The sequence below is a fragment of the Cynocephalus volans genome, chromosome 8, assembly GCF_027409185.1.
Source record: "Cynocephalus volans isolate mCynVol1 chromosome 8, mCynVol1.pri, whole genome shotgun sequence".
Classification (NCBI taxonomy): Eukaryota; Metazoa; Chordata; class Mammalia; order Dermoptera; family Cynocephalidae; genus Cynocephalus; species Cynocephalus volans.
This window is the reverse complement of record NC_084467.1, coordinates 20,047,527-20,062,053: the sequence shown is the minus strand read 5'-3', so window position 1 is coordinate 20,062,053 and position 14,527 is coordinate 20,047,527.

Below are 14,527 nucleotides of genomic sequence, written 5' to 3'. Positions count from 1 at the left end.
GCCTCCCCACCTTTGCCCAGAACGTCAGTTTGGGTTTCTTCCCAATATCCATGGTCACAGCTACCCACACACCGGTATTCTCTCCCCAACACACTCACACTCCTGAACAACAACGTTTGAGTTGACTTTGGAGTTTCATATACCTGGGCTCTAAAACCAAATCCTTCATTTTTATATATGTAACCTTTGCTAATTCTGAGCCTCGATTTCCTCATCTGTACAATGGGCGTAATATATCTTAGAGGGCTTTGCAAGGCTTCTGTGGGATAGTATGTGGGAAATGCTTAGCCCAGTGCCTGGCATGTGGCAAGTGTTCAGTAAGTGGTAACTCTGGCTATCATCAGTTTCACAGTAGTCAGTGAACCTGTTTGCCTCTCTCAGGAGCTGGGCCTGCCTCAAGCACAAGAGCTGGAGATCATCATTTACCCTGGGATCCCCTGGAGCAGCTAACCAGCACCTGGCACAGAGAAGGGGCCCAGTACACATCCAAGGACTTGACTTAAGTTCTATCCTCTGGTCTCAGGTCTGGCAAGTGGGTGACCTTTTGCAGTTAGAGGAACAGCAGTGCCTAATGGGGCTGGGAGAGGTACTCCTGAGGAGCCCCTAAACCCCTACTATCCAGTCCGCGCTTCTTGGTGGGACAGCAGCTGTCTCCTCCCCAGCATGGCAATCCAGGCTGTGGAGCCGCTGAGCTAATTAAGAATGACAAGTGCCGTGTAATTGCCAGCAATTGGTGAGTCCCTTGCCTCTTCCTGCCCCTCCTTCCCTTGTTCTCTTTGGCACTGTCTGGCCTGGAGGTCGCCACACAGACAGGGAGACAAGCAGAATATCCTAACCGAGCACAGGCCAGTGTCAGGAGACCTGGGGACTGGCGGCCTCCACCACCCTCTTGCAGTGGGGCCCTGGGCAAGGAAGTTCCCTTCTTAAATTGGCTCCATGTCCCCCTCCCCATCTGCAGGACTCTTGACCTTGTGCTGAGAGGAGGCAAGAGGAGGCACAAGCCTAAGGGATGGGCCAAAGGGGCTCTGCTGAGGACTGGGCAGTACCGACCTGACTAGTTGAAAACAACAAGGCAGACAGCCACAGGTTCGAGTCCCAGCCCTGCTGTTCACCCCCTTTGTGATCTTGGGCAGGTCACCTACCCTCTCTGAGCAGCAGGTTCCTCATTGCTAAAATGAGATTTGTGTGAGGGCACTTAGCTTTACTAAGAGAACCTGAATTTGTCCTAAATCTGTGCCTGTGACAGAGATCCCTGGACAAGCCCATCCCTGTCAAAGTGAGTATAGATATTAAGAGCTGAGGTTGAGCGCAGTGTTATAACACCAGGGCTGAGGGTTCGGGTCTCCGTATTGGCCAGCCACGAGAACACAAACAAACCAACAAACCAACCAACCAACAAACAAAAAACAAGGGTTGAGAACTTGTAGAGCAATTCGATAGAGTAATTTTGTGTCTATTGATCTCATAATAAAAAAAAAAAATTAGGCTTGTATTTTTTGGACTTTTTTCATCTTATCTTTTGTAACTCATTTTCCTGGTGTTTCATTAAAGTATTGGTCTGTGACAGATAAGAAAATTTTTTTAAAAAATGGTCCTTCTCCACAGATGGCTCGAGAAGCACTGCTTTAGGGGACCTCATAAAACAGACCTGGTAACAATCTTGACATAATATTTACATTCTTCCAGGGTTTGCTTTCCAGGAACTTTCAAATTCTGCAAAACCTGCAGGATAAAGATCACTCTTCAAGGCCCTTCTCACTGAAATCCCAACTTACCTTCCCGTCTCCTCTCCTGTCCAGCCATACACCCCTGTTCTACCACCCTGTTCTCTCTTCTCCCAAACTTTCTATACCTTCTTTCTCCTCCATGCCTTTGCCTATGCTGTTCCTTCTACCTGGAATGCCCTTCCACACTTTGCCCTCGAACTGGCAAACTCTTATTCATCCTTCAAGCCCCAGATCAAATGTCACCACTCCTGGGACTCCCTTTTCCAATGCCCGCCCTGCACTTGCCCTAGGCCAGGTCATTTGCTCCCTCCTCCCTGCTCCACATGCAGAGTGATATGTGGAAGCAGAGTGTTGCAGCGGTCAAGTCTATGGGCTGAGGTGTCAGAACAATGTGGGTTTTGGACCTGGCTTTGCAAGCTGTGTAACCCTGGGCAGGTGACTTTACATGACTGAGCCTCATTTTTCCTATCTGTACAGTGAAGTCTAGAAATGATGTGTGAAACATTCCCAGGGCCGTGTACACAGAAGAGACTTAAGACCGATGCTGTTAATAGTATCCCTCTGGTTCATAACTTTTCACATTGTTTTTTGTTCCCTTGCTAGGCTGCTTGATCCTTGAGAGCAGGGACACAAGCATGTCTCATTTGCCTGGATGTTTCCTGTGCCCAACCCAGGGCTTGCACAGAGGCATGTGTTGGATGTGAGTCTCTGGATTCTCCCTGCCCCATGGTGCTGGCAGCTGTAGCTTTCTTGTCAGTGCTGATTAACTCACTCTCTGGAAGTGCAGTGGATTGAATGTCCCCCGCAAACCTCACTGAAGCTTAATTCCTACTGACAGTGTTAAGAGGGTGGGAAATTCTATTATGGTCATTGAAAGGTGGGGCCTTGAAGAGATAATTAGACTGTGAAGACCATGCCCTAGTAAATGGATTAATCCATTGATCGTTTAATGGTGGTCCTGAGCATGGTTCTGAGGGCTTTAAAAGGAGTGGAGTTAGATCTCTCTGTTGCTTCTGCCATATTTGCCATGTGACACTCTGCATCGCTGTAGAGTCACCACCCAGAACAAGGCTCTCACCAGATGTGTTCCCTGGACTTTTGACCTCCCAGCCTCTGAAACTATAAACAATAAATATTGTTTCTTTACAAATTACCCAGTTTCAGATATTTATGCTATAAGCAACAGAAACGAACTAATAGAGGAAGAAAAAACCACCATCACCCTGATTTGTAGTGTCTGACAATTCCCATGTGTATAAATACACCCATTATGGCCAACTTCAAGTTACAAAAAGTTTAACAAACAATTTGCAAAATTCCTGAAAATCCAGCAATCTGTTCTCATGAGCCACCCAGCCCCAGCACTCCTGGGTGTGATTATTTTGAGTGGAAGAGCAGTCAGAGCAGGCCTGGGCCCCAAGGTGAGGGACAGGCATCTCCCATGCCCTCCATCCAGCCAGGGCATTGAGGGCCACCCAGGGAAGGGCCACAGGGTCAGCTGTGCCCCACACAGAGGTCATCACTCATCTTCCCTCCCCCAAGCCTCCAGCCCTATTGTTGCAGGGATAAAAACTTGTGGAATTGTTAACCTTGGAAGGAAGAACAGAGGCTGGACTAACAGGCCTGGCAGATCCATCCATCAGAGACTCTTGGGGGTTGGTAAGGGGGGGCCTCTGCAGCCAGCAGGGGCCAATTTGTGATAAAAGCCCTGTCTGCACAGCTGTTGCAAGCTAATCAAGCTAAACCTGGTCTCTGTGTCCCTTGGTCACAATGGGGATCAAAGAAACTTGTGTGCAACCTCCTCTAGCCTTGCTTCCTAACACCCTCTCCTCTCCCATGCTCAGAAGTGCCCCACACTTGGCATTTCACACACTGCTGTCACCATCCTGAAATTCTTAATAATTTTATCTTTGAATTTGTGTTTGGTAAGTGAAGCCTGATGGGACACGGAGCATGCTCCAGGGACTTGGATCCTCAGCTCAAGGGCGTCCCGCCTCTGCTGCCTGCACCTCCTCTGGTTGGCACCTCAGGCCCCCCATCATCCCCATTCTCACTCGACAACTGTAGCTGTCTTCTGTGCCTGGCAGGACGCTGGGTGGAGGCATGGGGTTGGGGGTGTGGTCTGGGATTGGGTGCCTGCATCCTGCGTCATCTTGGGCAGGGCACGGCAGCAGCTGTCCCCAATCTGGGTTGGCAGTACTATGGCACATCTGGTGGGTGGCTGGCTGGGGGCTACATCTCAGTGGAGGAAAGACTCTGATCCAAGTACTGAGCATGTCCTGGCATGGAAGTTTAAAGACCCTTGGGTGTGGCCCATCTGCCAAGGATTCAGGCAGTGGACCATGGGAAGGAGATGCCTCACTTGACTTCTGCAGCCCCCACCCACATCTGGGTGCCATGCAGCAGTCCAGCATCTGTCTGGAGGGGCACTTGGGAGGGGGAACTTGGCTGCCATCAGGCTCCAGAGAATGGGTGTGTCCCTCATAATGGAGGGGGGACTCTGCAGGGCACCTATGAGGGTCTTTACCCTGAGGTAATCCCTCTGCCCAGGAGCTGTCCCTCACCTGTGCTGGGGGGATGGTATCCCTCTTCCAGTCTCCCTGAGTCTGGCTTACATTTGTCTCTTCTGGCCTGCTTGAGGCATCCTGAGGGAAGAGCCATGAAATACAAACCATGTAATTTCTGTGATTTCACATACGAGTTAAGTGCTCGGATATTTGCATTTAAAACTGGCATCGCACAATATGAAGACGAATGGCAAAATTCATGCTAATAATTCTAATGTTTAAGTTTTCTTTACTTAGAATGACATTAATAACAGATAAAAAATGCAGTGACAAGTTGAGAGAAACCACAGAAGAAAGGAAGAAATCACATACTTACCTTTAACGGCACTTTCCCTCTGCTTTTTGAACAAGGGACTCCACGTTTTCATTTTGCCCCGAGCTCTGCAAATTATGTCGCCGGCCTTGTCTCCATCTTTCCCAGCCCCCCATCCTGTTGTTGTTTGGTTTCAAATAGCATTTATCACGTTGTGACACCTGTGTAATTGGCTTATTTATTATGACTGTTATTTATGGTCTGCTTCCCTTACTAGAATGTGCGCCCCTGGATGATAGGGGTTTTGTCTGTTTGGTTTGCAGAGGTGCCTAGTACACAGTAGGTGCTCAATAAATAATCAGAGACTATCAAATGAATGGGTGTTATCTGGGACAGCATCGGCCCAGGAGACTTTCCACTCCCAAGCAGTCTGGGCTCCAGTCCTATCCCCTGCCCCCTTTGTCCATTTGGGCTCAGACGTTTCATGCTGGAACTTCGTCATTCTGGCATTCCTTTTCGGACTTCAGTGATTCAGCCCTTCTGTTTCCTGCCAGCCCCAGGACTGTCGTGTGAATGGTGGCTGTGCGGCAGCCTGCAAGGCACTCAGCAGGCACCTAGATGGACAGGCTTCCCTCCTTCCTGGGATTCCTTAGGTCATTTCCATCCATTGTCTTTGGCCGCAGCTTCTAGAGTTAATCTTTCCACCTCAGACAGGTCCCTTTGCTGGTTTCCCCATCTGCTTCCTTCTTCAAATCCTTTCTGGCTCCAAATTCTGTCAGAGGGTTTCCTTGGCTCCTTCCACCTCTAACCGCCAGGGTGACCTTGGGCAAGCCACCCCCTCTCCTCTGGGGAGGCCCTTGTGAAATGGGGATGGGAGGTACCCCTGCCCTGCCTTTCTCCCGGGAAGGGGCCTGAGTCCTTCAGAGGACCAATGCTGGATAAAATGAAGGTGGCTTCTATGATATCCGAGTCGCTGTCAGCACTGCACCCCTGATGCCCCACGACTCCACCTTTCCCCCTTCCCTTTAGTTGCACAAGAACAGTTAGCTTCTATTGCGACTGCCACCACCACGTGGCCATTCATTCATTCTGCGAACGTGTCTTGGACAAAGCTCATAACATGGGAGTAGCCCCAGACTCTGCTCCCCTTTCTCCTAAAGAGAATTCTGGTTTTTGACTACTCAGCTGGCTCCTCTCCTTGCCTGCTCTATTACTTAGGGTTAAGATTAAACTGCTCGGGCAAAGAGACCCCAAAACACAACGGCTTAAAGAGTACAGACGTGTAGTTCTCTCTCACAGAACAGTCCTGGGGAATGTTCCAGGTCTGGAGGGTACTTCTGCTGCACACAGTCCTTCAAAGACCCAGGATCCTCCCATGGTATGACTCTTCCATCCCGTAAAGCTTTATTGTCATCTTTATGGGTTGTCACCAAGTCTGGGTTCAGCCAGCAGGGAGGAAAAAGAGGGCATCTGGTGACTTAAGGCCTAGGCCTGGAAGCGCTTCCATCACTTTCACTTACATTGCAGTGGCGAGGACTTGGTCTCGTGGCCGTTCCTGCCAGGGAGGCTGGGACAGGTGCTCTAGCAGAGCAGCTGTGTGCCAACGAGCAAGAGGAGGGTGGACTGTAGAGGACAACCAGCTGATCTGCAACATCTACCCTCTCTCTCTCTCCCTCTGCCTCCCTGTCTCTCTCTCTCTAAGGTGAGTCTGGGTTTTAGACAACCTGGTTTCCAGGTTTTGTATTACAAAGCCAAGAAAATGGGTAGAGAGGGCTTGAAGTGGACAGGTGAAAGGAAGCAGGACGGGGACCCAGAGGGAAGAAGATTTTAAGAGTAATAGAGACACACAAATAACAGAATTATTTTAAAATTACTTTTGGTTAGTGGTCTGTGTCTTATTAAGTGCCCTGCCCTCGTGGTGTTGAGACTGGATCCCAGGGGTCCCGAGATGTGTGGGTTACACAGGTGCAGGCACTTACACTTGCTGAGACCCCGCGCTACACAGACATGTCTCTGCCCTCGAGGAATTCCCAGTCCAGGAGGGGAGTCAGACGCAGGATTAGAGGCAAGTCCGAGCTGCTGCGAAGACATCGAGGAGGGAATTAGCTCTGCCTCGGCAGGGCAGGGGAGGCTCAGGCAAGGAGGAGCATAGCAGAGACGTCATATTCTAGGTTCACCCTGCCTGTAGGGAAGGCCCAGTTCCCTAACACGTTTCACTAGCACGATAAGAAGTAGAGGGAAGAATATTAAATAAAGAATCAAGACACCTGGGTCCCGGCCCTGCTGCTGTGTATCCCAGGGCAAGTCTCTGGCCCTCCCTAGTCTCCATTTCCTCCACGGTGTCCACCGTTAGTGGTTAGGGCCACCACTAACACATTTGTCAGAAGTACGGAAAGGTTCCCTCACCAGAAGACAAAACACAAAAAGATGCCTCTTCCCCCATGCTCAGACACACAACGTGGGGACAGGCTGGGTTTCAGCCACCCTCCCACCTTGGCTTCACACCGTTGTGCAGTGCACAACCCACACAACTGTGTTTAGGCAGCAGTCTCGCTGATCAGCCACACTGGGATGTCGTATTTTCCTGAGGGGGTAACTGCTGTGAGAATGGCTCAGAACCCCAAAGACCCCCAGAATATCCTTCTAACCAGCAGGCTTTCCCTCTCTCGGGTTCTGCAACAGGGCTGGGACTAGCAGGAGACAAGGGAGATGCCTGGGGTGCTTTCAGGGGCTCACTGAGAAAGAACAGCGATGCCTCCATTAATTCTGTGCCATTAATTCTGAGGCACCTCGCTGGCCTCACCCTAGTCCTGGCCTGGTCTACAGGATTCCCAACAGATACAAATGGTGGTGGTAGTGATGGTGTTTTAAAGGAAAGTGCCAGAAAACCACCTCAGACACCCTGAGGGAAGCTTCCATGGAGAGGGGCTGAATCAGGAGGAGAGACACAGGGCAGTAGACCAGAGTCCAGGGAACTGGGGCTGGGAGAGACTGCCTGGGAACCTCAGCCCATAGGAGGGGAGAGGCCAGGTAATCAGAGCCCTTGTTTGTGATCTGAAGGGTTTTTAGGGAAAGCTATGGGGAAGGGGATGGGGAAGGGAGGAGGACAGTGCTCTGGGTCCCAGGCCAGTGGCCACACGACAGCACTGAGGCCTGGCTGGCTGTGCTCACACGCTGAAGGTTCTGCGTCTGATGCGGGCAGCCCGAGGCCTGGCCTCCAGCCAGCAGCCAGCCTTCGGGTGCTTTGGGATGGGGAACCTGACACCGGATTCTTTGAGAGACAAGGACTTGGGCCACCTGTGGGTCAGTTATGACTTGTCAAGGCCAGGAGAAAACCAGGACTAAATCGTGTCACCTCCCAGACCCTGGAAATCTTGGACTGTGTTTCCCAGACTTCTGACATTCAAAATTACTTTCAGTTTTGCATGTACTGATAGCTGTTTGGTGTTTTTTGAAAAACCAACTCATCTTCACTCAAATAATTTATTTTCAAAGGAAACTATGTAAATGGAAAACAGCATGATTGCCATAAATGGATGCTCAGCAATCACTGAGTACAGCATTGGCCGAGCAAGGGTATTAAATTATAGTGGGATCCTGGTGCCCCAGGGTTCTGAATCTGAGGGCCAGTCTCTATGTTCAAAGGGGAGGTAAGCCAAGGTCAGAGGGGTGTTAAACATGCAGAGTCCCACCTGAGACTCTTGGAAACATTTTCTCCATTAATGTGGCATCTGTGCCCACCTACCCCATCTCATGAATGTGTCCCCTCTTTATGAAAAATGGCCCCAGGGAGTCCTGGACACAGGAAAAGCACTACCTTTCATGGTTGGGGGGTGACTCTGGCTCTAGGAATAGGCTGGGCCCTGAGCTGCGGCCCCTGCCTCGTCTCCTGTCTCAAGTGAGACCTGGCCTGGACGGTGCTGGTGCCAATGGCTCTGATGACCTGAGGTCTTTGGAGCCTGTTCGTATGAGATCATCTGAACTTGGCGATCACAAGATATGCCCTAAGCATCTACCGTGTCTTCTGCTGGGGGATGTGGAAGCAGGAGCCTGAAAGGGGCCCAGGGCCCTGCCCTCAAGGTCTAGCTAGGGCGACAGGATGGGCAGCCTCCTGGAAGTGGCACGGATAAGTGGAGGAAGGAGAGGACTCTGAGCAGGGGTGGAGGGCCCTGGGGCTGGGCTGACTGGGCTCAGTGGGGGTGGGGAGGGCACAGTGAGGGGCCCCTGGCTGGAGCTGAGGGCCAAGTCAGAGCGGCAGGGACAGGACCAGGCCCTGAGACCTCTGACACTGGTGGGAAAGGTTAGGACTGACTCCATCAGGAGCCACTGAAGGATTCTGAAGAGGGGGAACTAAGGAAGTGGTGTTTCCAGAAGAAGAACACACATGCACCCTGGCGTGTGGCCCTGTGCCGAGCACCACACACGGCCCCCTCAACCTTCCCAGCCCCTCTCCGAGGCAGGTACCATCAGTGCCTCCATTCTCAAGAGAAGAAATGGACATCGACGGTCCCCACAGTGGTGCCTGGGGAGGATCCCTGTAGCAGGAGTTTGGGCAGCACCCCCATCCCCCTGCAGACAGGAAGGGGCACCCCTTCCCCTTTCTGCTCCAGCCGAGTGGGCAAGGTCCGTTTGCGGGTGGCCAGGCTCCCCACAGCGCCCTCCCTACCCACTTAGGCAAATCCACTTCCCCTGCTGGGAAGGGAGAGGAGGGGAGCTGTTTCTGCTGTCCCATTGGACTGGGTAACACACATGCACACACACAACACACACATACATGCACACACGACACACACACAATGCACACACACAACACACGAAACCCACTGGACTCTTTATCTGCTCCATGGTCAGGAGTTATTCCAAGGAGGGGAGACATCAGACGAGGAGGACGGAGGGAGGGCTGCCCCTGCACACTCTGCCTTCAGGCTTCACTTCCTCAGAGAAACTTCCCTGTGCCCCTGCCAGCCAGGTCAGGACCTGCTCCGTCTCATGGCTCCCGGATGTCCACAATGACCCAATCTTGATGATTCAATGGAAACTTAATGTGTGGGGTCATTGGGACCTGCCTCCCTCTAGACTGCACTCTCCATGAGGGCGGGGTCTGTGTCGGTTTTCCTCTCCCTTTAACCTCCCATGTGGTACAGGACCTGGCACACAGTAGGTGCTCAATTGTTGCATGAATGCAGAGCCCTTGGAAGAGGGGAAGGGTCAGGCTGCAGTGAGACTGGGGTCTGGTTACAGCGATGGCTCCCAGAGAGCTGGGCATCTCAGGCTCCAGCCCCATGCCTGACACAGGGGACCCCAGTTCTGTAGCCTAGAGGAGGTAGAGGGGGACACGACCCCAGAGGGAGGGGCATGTGCAAAGGGAAGCAAGTGGGCTTGATACTGTGGTTTTGTGGTAACAACATTTAGAGAAATGATAAAAACAGGAAGTGTAAAAAGGACAGCGTCTGAGACCTTCCCCTCCTGACTTCAGTCCTTCCCAATCCCACCAGCCCTCTGTCCCCTCCATCCCCAAACACCAGTCTGATTGCCCAAGAGCCTCCCAGTGCTTGCCCAGCCCCGCAGCTCTGTCCTCTGACATGCCGCCATCAAGGAGGGCACTGGGCTGGCTATGAAGTGCCTGGGCTCTTGGTCCAGCTCTGCTACTGCCGCACTGAGTGACACTGGGCAAGTCCTCCCTTTCTGGACCTGGCCTTCCTTATGGCTGAATGGAAGGGGGTGGATGGCTGATGGTTGAAGGCATCCCACAGGGTCCTGGCAGCAGTAGGAAACAGGCTGGGGAGACCAGAGAGGGGAGGAAATCCTGCTATGGGAATGGAGGGGAGGCCAGTTCCCTGAAGGCTCCAGACCCCATCACACACAAAAGGCAGGGGCACAGTTCTATGAGTGACAGTGTCATATGCCTGGTGCTGCCTGACTGCTGGGAGCTGGGGCTGGACAGGAACAAAGATAAACAAGCTTTTCCACATTCTTGAAGGGTTTCAGCCCACAAGAGATGACACCATGGAGATGAGGACACTAGCGGCGGCTCACAGAGCTTGGGCGGGGGTGAACGACTCTGTAAGTGGGAGGGGGTGTTACCCATCATCCAATCATTATTTATTTATTTGTTTATTTTTTTGTGGTTGGCCACTGTGGGATCGAACCATGACCGTAGGGTTATAAGGCTGAGTTCTAACCAACTGAGCTAACGGGCCAGCCCGATTACTTACTTTCTAAGCTTCTTTTTATTATCTGAGACATAATTCACATTACATGATCTTTACTGTTTTATCAGCACTGTACTCTCCCGAGTGAGCCACAGGCCGGCCCCTTCATTGTTTTAAAGTGTACAATTCAGTGGCTTTTCGTATGTTCACAGTGTGGTGCAACCATTCCCACTAATTCCAGAACATTTGCATCACCCCAAAAGGAAGCCCTGTACTCTTTAGCAGTCTCCCAATTGCCTCTTCCCTCCAGCCCCTGGCAAACACTAATCAGTTTCTGTCTCTATGAATTTACCTATTCTGGACTTTTCATATCAATGGAATCATATACTACGTGATCCATTGTGACTGGCTTTTTCACTTAGCATGTTTTCAAAATTCATCCATGTCATAGCATGTATCAGTGCTTCATTATTTTTATGGCTGAGTAATATTCCATTGTATGGATATATCACATTTTGTTTATCCATTCATCAGGTAATAGACGTTTGGGTTGTTTTCCCTTTTTGGTTATTAAGATCCTCATTTATTAAGTCCTTTCTCCATTCCAGGCACAGTTCTGAGAGTTCTGCAGCACTGTATCAGTTAGTCCCACACACCAATCCTCTGCAGTAGGTACTGTTCAAATCCCCTTTATGCAGACAGAGAGAGATGGGCTCAAGGATTTGCTTCTGTGAGGTGGTCTGCATTAGGACTCAAGCCATGATGGGGATTCCAGTGCAGAGCATTTTATGGCCAGAGTGAGCCCCCTCCGGACCCCACCTTCCCTCGGCCACAGAGAACAGCAACATTTGACTTGGTGGCTGCTCCTTCAGCCAGCGTGCCTGAGTGTCTACCATAAGCAGAGCCCCATCCCAGCCACTGTGGACATGGAAAGTGACCAACAAAGAGACCTTTGTTCTAAGCCACTGAGACGCGGGGGTGTGCATTACTGCACCAGAGCCTGGTCCTCTCTGACTGGGGCAGCCCTCCTGTCGGCTGGGACCCGCACCGCCTCTGTGCATAGGAGCAAGTCCAGGCTTGCATATGCACAGACACAGCTTGGGTGTATTTTTAAAACAAGCAGTTATGTGCCAAATTGGATAAAAACCGAGATCAAGCTGTGCAGCTTGAGTTTCCAAGGGATTGGCATGTACATTTTGGGAACTGATTTTCATGAAAAAAGTGTTTCTGTGTAGTGGCTGAAACTACCCAGGTGAGGCTCTCTCTTGAATTAGCTTCATCCTTGAGGTTGGTCCCAGATACCCATATGCTTCTTGAGAATAATCATTCAACTCGGCAGATAATCAGAGCCAGATAATCAGATAAACAAGTCTTTAAGAATTTACCAGATTCTGGGCTAAGTACTTTTCATATATATTATCTTCCCAGCCACTCTAATGGGTAGGTACTGTATTATCCCCATTTTCCAGATGAAGAAACTGAGGCTTAGAGAGGTGAAGAGATTTTTTTCCAAGATCCCATGAATAGGTGGAAGAGGTAGAGTTTGAACCCAGGTCTGCTGACCTCTGGAGCTCATATCAAATCAACTCACTATCTTTTGGCTTCTAAGTTCATCTTGACAACCTGCAACTGCCTCAGCATCTACCTGTATCTTGTGCTGGAGTTTACAGTCAGGACTTTCAGGTGAGACACAGCATGGTGAAGTAGACAAACCCCAGGATTAAAAGTTGGGAGTCCTGGGTTCAAGTTTAAGAGACAGATTTAACTTACTCCATAGCTTAGTGCAAATTCCCTCCTCTCTCTGTGCCTCAGTATCCACATCCATGGAATGGGACATTTGGACTAGATCAGTGGTTCCCAATGTTGGCTGTGCATCTGAACTACCTAACAAGCTGGTTAAAAATAATAATTCCTGGCCCTTCCCCAGGCCTGCAAATCAGGCCTGAGAATCCTGAATCCTCACGTGATTCACATTTGAAGCCAGCTTTAGAAACCTGGCTTCCAGAGGCCCTTCAATAGCTGAGCGTCTATGAGTATGGAGGCAGAAAAGACTAACCCAGAAACCATGCCAAGCAGTCTGAGTCAAACACCAAAGAAAATAGTCTCTAGGCAGTATGTTCTGGAAGAATCTAGAAAAGAAAGAAGTTGGGTCAGACCGTGAACTTGGGTAATAGAAGCAGGAGCTGGCTTTGGTTCATTTTCATGGTTTCATTTTCTCCATGGAAGAAAGTCACATTTCCAGCTAAACCACCCTTCCTATCCCCCTTGCAGTTAGGAGGTACCCATGACTGGATTCTGATCAATGAAGTAGGTAGAAGTGATGAGCATCAGTTCCAGGTATGGCCATAAAACTCCCATGGGATCCTCCATGCACTCTCTCTCTCTCTCTCTCTCTCTCTCTCCCTCTCTCCCCTCCCCCCCTCTCTCCCCTCCCCCCCTCTCTCTCCTCCCCCCTTTCTCTTTCCTCTCTGCCCTTTCTGTGGTGAACTTGGAAAAGCTGATGAAATAGCATTTACAAATGGAAAAAATCTGGGTTCCTGTGGCTGCATGGAGCAAAACACTCCTGCCACTTGCAATGGATTGCAGGATGAGTGAGCAATAAACTTAGAGTGTGTTAAAACACTGAGATTACGGGGTTGTTTGTTATAGCAGCTGGTGGTACTTATCCTGACTAATACAGTCTGAGGAAGTGGGACCAGAACAGGGTCTTAAAAGGTGAGTAAGATTTGCACACATGGAGAGGATGAAAAGGGTATTCCAGAGGGGAGGAACAGCAGGAGCAAAGGGGTGAAAGCTGGAATAGGTGTGATGTTTGTACTCTAGAGAGAAATTCAGCCTGATTGATACTGTGGGCTATGCTGGGTAGAAACTGAGACCAAAAATATTCCAACTAGTGGTGTGCTGGAGCCAGCTCACATTGGCTCATGAAAGCCAAATGTTAGCACCTTTCCCCAACAACATGTTCAATGACATGGCTTTGGTTGCTTGTGTGAGACTGTGAGTATAACTTACTCCATCTTGAGGCCCTTACCATTTGCTCTGTCCTTTGTGTGAAGCCTGAAAAAAAGTTATATAATAACTAAGGGTAAGGTAGAACAATAGGTAGAAAGAGCTTGGTAACTACAAAGAAGGAACTGAATAATTAAGGACCAATATGGCAACAGTCAGTCTGGCTACCTTTATCAAAAGACTGCCAAAGTTAGTAATCACTGTCATAAGACATTTGGAGTTAGTGATGTTAGCTTGTTTCTTACTAATTGCTTCTTGGGTGAACTGCCTGTATAAACTTGGGCTCAACCAAGATGCAGCACAGAGAAACCATGTGTAAGCCTGAGTCATCACCTGCTCCATCCATCCTCCTGTATGTAAGTTACCCTAATAAAATTCTTTGCTTTACTGCATAGAATTGCCTATTTCATTTTTCGGTCTCAAGATACCTTCTCAGTTTGGTGGACATTTTACCTTTAGTCCACTGTCAGCTTGAAATGGGACATGGTGGGAGTATCTACACAATGGCAATTGGCAAACAAAAGTCAGGGCTTTTCTCCCTCCAATTGTTAAACATTTATCAGCACACTACTGGTTACCGCCCACATGGAGATAGGCCCTGTCTATGTGGGAGGCAGTGAAAAGACCAGAGACCCTGCAGCCATTTTAATCCTTGTCCTTCTGAGCTGTTTGGCCTTGGGCAAGTGACTTCTTTGAGCCTCTGTGTGACACCTCTTTGAGACTCAGTTTCCTCATCTGTGAAGTGGAGCTAATAGCAGTATCTCCCTCATGAGTTTGATGTGAGGACGCACAAGATCACGTATGTGGAGCCCTGCCTTT